This window comes from Triticum aestivum, chromosome 3A (assembly GCF_018294505.1).
Source record: "Triticum aestivum cultivar Chinese Spring chromosome 3A, IWGSC CS RefSeq v2.1, whole genome shotgun sequence".
NCBI classification, from domain to species: domain Eukaryota; kingdom Viridiplantae; phylum Streptophyta; class Magnoliopsida; order Poales; family Poaceae; genus Triticum; species Triticum aestivum.
Window position 1 is genome coordinate 345,100,441 of NC_057800.1, and position 4,755 is coordinate 345,105,195.

A 4,755-nucleotide genomic window follows, 5' to 3' on the forward strand; every position below is an offset into this window, starting at 1 on the left:
CGGTGGCTGGAATTGTGTTTCGTCGACTCCCCTAGGGTTTTTGGATTTTCGGGGTATTTATAGAGCAAAGAGGCGGTGCGGGAGGCGGCCGAGGTGGGCACAGCCCACCAGGACGCGCCTGGGCCCCCAGGCGCGCCCAGGTGGGTTGTGCTCCCCTCGAAGCCCCCCTCTGGTACTTCTTTAGCCCAACAGGTGTCTTCTGGTTTAGAAAAAATCTCCAAAAAATTTTGTTGCGTTTGGACTCCGTTTGGTATTGATATTCTGTGAAGTAAAAAAACAAGCAAAAAAACAAAAACTGGCACTGGGCACTATGTCAATTGGTTAGTCCCAAAAAATGATATGAAGTTGCTATAAAATGATTGTAAAACATCCAAGATTGATAATATAACAGCATGGAACAATCGAAAATTATAGATATGTTAGAAACGTATCATTAACCACAACAGAGCTCAATTTGTTGTTACTTTTACCCATGACTACTAAGCGTGCACGTGCAACGCACGCCTCAATCAAACCATGTCAAATTCATGCGGATATAGAATTTTGAATTCATACTCTAGGATGGCCCATTCTCTATAAACAAAAGGAGAAGTACAAACCCATCAATCATCTTTTGACGGTACCAAACATACCACATAAATCATAACTGTACAAAAAATGTCGCAAATAAATGGCAATCAACTAGGTGGACAACTTCTCCACGGAGAATGTAAGGGCGTAGCCTATTTAGTCTATTGTATAGTGAAACTGGAATCAAATATCCTATAAAGATTTCAGAATGTTTATTTTGTTGGCGAAAATGAAAGGAACACATAAACATTGTCCAAGTGGTGTCAATGCAAAGTTGGAACAAAGATACCCAAAAAATAGTAGTCTTGGCAGAACTGAATTAGTTTTCGTCCTGGATTCAGGCTACTTGTTATCTTCAAAATTTGAAGGCTCGATAGTTGCGGTAATGCTACCCATGGGAGTCATACCAGGCCCGCCTGCGAGCAGGAAGAGTCGGAATTTCTTTGCCCCATTCTTAGTTTATCTCAGCTTCTCATGGAGTGGAGCTATAGTTTAGACAGACAGTATCTATTGTGTATATAGTTGCAGAACATCTAGAAGCTAAAAACAGATCAAAAAAATGTTAGATTCATGGTAAGGAAATGGAGAGAGGGGATTTAACATTTTCTCATTGACACTATTTATCCATTCTTGTAATAAGATTATTTTCTTACAAGTCCTACTTCCCATAACATTCTTTATGTTTTGACGCCATTGCTTCAACAAACTCTGTTGAATGTCATAGATCTATGGAGTAAGGCAACAAGTGCTCTAAATTAACGTCATCATTTTGATCCTAATTAGCAAGAATATACTTAAACAGAATCAACAACAAAAAATTAGTGGGTACACAAAATATTTATGGCCCCATTGCAATGTAGGTGAACATATTTATCACCTTGAGCACTCGTGTTGTTATCTTTTTCTAGCTAGAAAACAAAAATATCAAAGCTTGCCAATGGAGCAGTATCCATATCCTTCTAGTTAGATATAATCCAAACCTGACCCGCAAAAAATATTATAATCCAAAACTGCAAATCAATTGTTATCATCAGGCAAATCATGCATGCTCAATGCACACCTGAAGTAATGGACAGAGATGTACAGTCAAATCCCGTTGGACAGAATGCGCGCACCCTAATACAATTCACGCAAGCATCATGCCGCACTGTCCTCAAAACCTGTCGTTCATCTGCAACCTCTATGGTTGTGATCAGCGGATAAACATTGTACAGAAACACAAATTGTCAAACAAGTCTGATTACTTCTGTCATGGCCATACATAAAGTACATGGTTAGAGAACTGAAGTTGTACCTTGCTGCACCTTGAAGTGCATTTTGGATCACTTTTACAGGGTCGATGATACCAGCCTTGACCATATGAGCATACTCCTCTACAGTAACCAAAATGCAAGAGTTAAGTATGGAACCTCAAAACTGTTGGAGGAATATGAAACATGTCGATTTTTAGTGCACTTGAAAATGAATAGCTAAAACACGATTAAAAAGCACAGGCCTATTGCTGCAACAGAGCCCAAACTAAGATTGACCTGTTCTAGTAGCTTCCAAATAAATATGGTGATCAGGGGAGCCTGTAGAAATTCAGGAACAATTAATATATGGATTAATAGGCCTGAGATAGTAATGAGAGAGCACAAACAACATATAACCAGGCTGCAAATAAAGTAACAAGAATGAAGTGGAGAGATATCTTTAAGATGCTAAAGGAAAATTTTATGTAGAACAGGGTATACACAATAGTAAAATTATCACAATTCACTATCCTGCAATGTAACAACAGTGCATACACATCAATTCCTCCAAATCATCGTACCTTAATTTCAGAAAGTAATGACCAGTCCAAAAAGACATACAAATTATCGGAAAGTCTTCACCGGACTGGCAATCAGATAGAAGGGAGAAATCAATTGGTCATGCAGCTGGCCCTCATTGGTGAAAACAATATACAACACAGTGGGCTATGATCATGCTGAAAAGAAAACATACATGAGAGGAAGAGCTATCGAGAATCATTCTGCAGCGAACATACTTTAAAAGAAAAGTGACGGCCAAGCAAAATTATGTACCCAACACTATACCTTCCCGATTCCCAATGACAAGTATCGCGTCGGTACTCCACTGTCGAGTTGTTGTTCTGCAGCTTGTCGTCATCTACCTGCGCCTTACCATGATGAAGAGCTTTTGTGGCTACGCGCGCTTGGATGGCGTATCGAGGAAATCGGCCAGGGGCACACGGCAGGGTGATGCGAGGAGGACGTCGGGATTATGGCCGGATAACGATGGTCGGCGGTGGTTGTGTGTGCCAATCGTGCGAGCAGACTGGATAATGACATGTGTTTCATTGCTGGACTAAACAGCTCCGAAAGTAAAATTATATTCAAAATTAAAGTCGTTCCAGGCCTCGCAATGCATCACAGGATCTAGTGTAGGTGTAGTAGGAATTGATCGTCACAGGAAACAATGCATATGTAGCAGGTATTGATCTTCACAGGAAACATTGTCATCGCTACCGGTTTTTTATTCTGTGTGTGCACAAATTAGCATCCCGAAGATCAAATAGTTAGGTTGTACTACAGATAATTGAACACAAATTAAATGTCAGAGTTACAAAAAAGTGATACATGAAATTTTTTTAAGCAATCTGCACCAACACACCTGTAACTTCCAAGTGATTTCTAGCATTGCCCGTCAGTCAACTCGAAGCATATATGATTCTTTCAGAAGAAGGAAAAAAACCATACATACACACAAAAAACAGTACAAAGATGGGTGCTTCAAACGACCATGTATTAAAAATAATCTAGAAGTTTAGATGTATGCTAATGTGAGAACAGCCTATTGTCCTCAAACAAAGGGTAAATTGACAACGGAATATGATATAAAAATTTCACTCGGCAAGAGCTATACATGCACTGCATGTTCGTGCTTGGTGGTTATCACAAGAAAAAAAAATAGTGCTCCATGTTCAAATTAGAATTAGAATTCATGTGCCACCGAATTTCCAGAAAGCCAAATTGGCAATGGATGTCAGATTGCAAGTAGATTAGAGATAGGAGAAATCATCTTATTCTTACGACAGAGGTTGCGGTGGAGCTTTTCTCTACTGTGTGCGCCAATGTCCCTAACAGCGGCAACGCCCACATGCGTACACGTCCCCGGAGGCTGGGCGACGGAGGCCACGGCCGCGTGCATCCACACCGGGCAGCAGGCCGGCGAAGGCCACGCCCGCCGCAGCGGCAACGGCCACGACCACGTGTGTCCAGGTTGGGCGGCAGAGGCCACGTGCCCGGTGGCGGCGACGGCCAGAGTCCACATCAGACGGCGGCGGCGACAACCACGGCTGCGTGCTTCCACGCCAGATGGCGGGGCGATGGAGGCCACGTGCCCGGCGGCGGCGACGGCCGCGTGCGTCCACGTCTGGCGGTAGGGCGGCGGAGCCCACATGCTCGGCGGCGGCAACAACTCCCGCGTGCACCTGTGAGAATGAAGGGATGCGAGGGGCGGTTGGATTGAAGACGGACGTGCGCGGGGCAGGACGTGCGGTGGCAGACCATCGAATCTGGGCCATCGAATTGGTTGGCAGACCATGGAGGCGAAATTGACCCTTAGATATCGTTAAGGCCTTGTTCGGTTGCGGGTGAATCCGAGTGGATTGAAGGGGTTTGAGGGGGATTTAAACCTCTTCTAAGTCAAAATATGAACCAATCCCTGCCAATCCCCTTCAATCCTCTTGGGGAGAGGATTAACCGAACAAAGCCTAAGTGGAATAGATCCTAGGGTACTGATTGTCATGTGTATACTAATCTGGGTGGGTTTAGAATAAATAAAGTTTGCTCTTTTAATAGTAGTGTAGATTACAATGACAAATGTAGAATGATTTCTAAAGGAAATTTGGAGGATTTCAATGCATATATTTTTTGAGATGTTAATCATGGAAGATAGAAGGTGGCATTTCACTCTTTTCGTGTATTTTAGAAATCCTGCAAATCAAAGAGGTCCGAAGTGTTCAAATCTGCAGCTAGGCACTAATATGTTGTCTCCGTTTGCAGATACTAGCAGACCTGAAAGTAGAAAATGTTGGGGAATATAACAATCCCATTTAATGTCTTGATCTTCATCTCATAGAAATTACTTTTAACGAGTATAGAGGCACCACACCAGAAATTAAATTCATTAGGCTCTTTG

The 4,755-nt window shown here is 42.5% G+C and overlaps 1 long non-coding RNA gene across 1 annotated transcript; it reads right to left on the reverse strand.

Annotated features, from left to right (window-relative positions):
- Positions 1-258: 258 nt before the first annotated feature.
- On the reverse strand, positions 259-4,128 carry LOC123058322 (uncharacterized). Its single transcript, XR_006427145.1, has 3 exons — positions 2,384-4,128; positions 2,100-2,141; positions 259-1,943 (listed from the first exon to the last, which is right to left on the reverse strand). It is a non-coding gene; the product is annotated as an uncharacterized lncRNA (long non-coding RNA).
- Between the last annotated feature and the right edge of the window lie 627 nt (positions 4,129-4,755).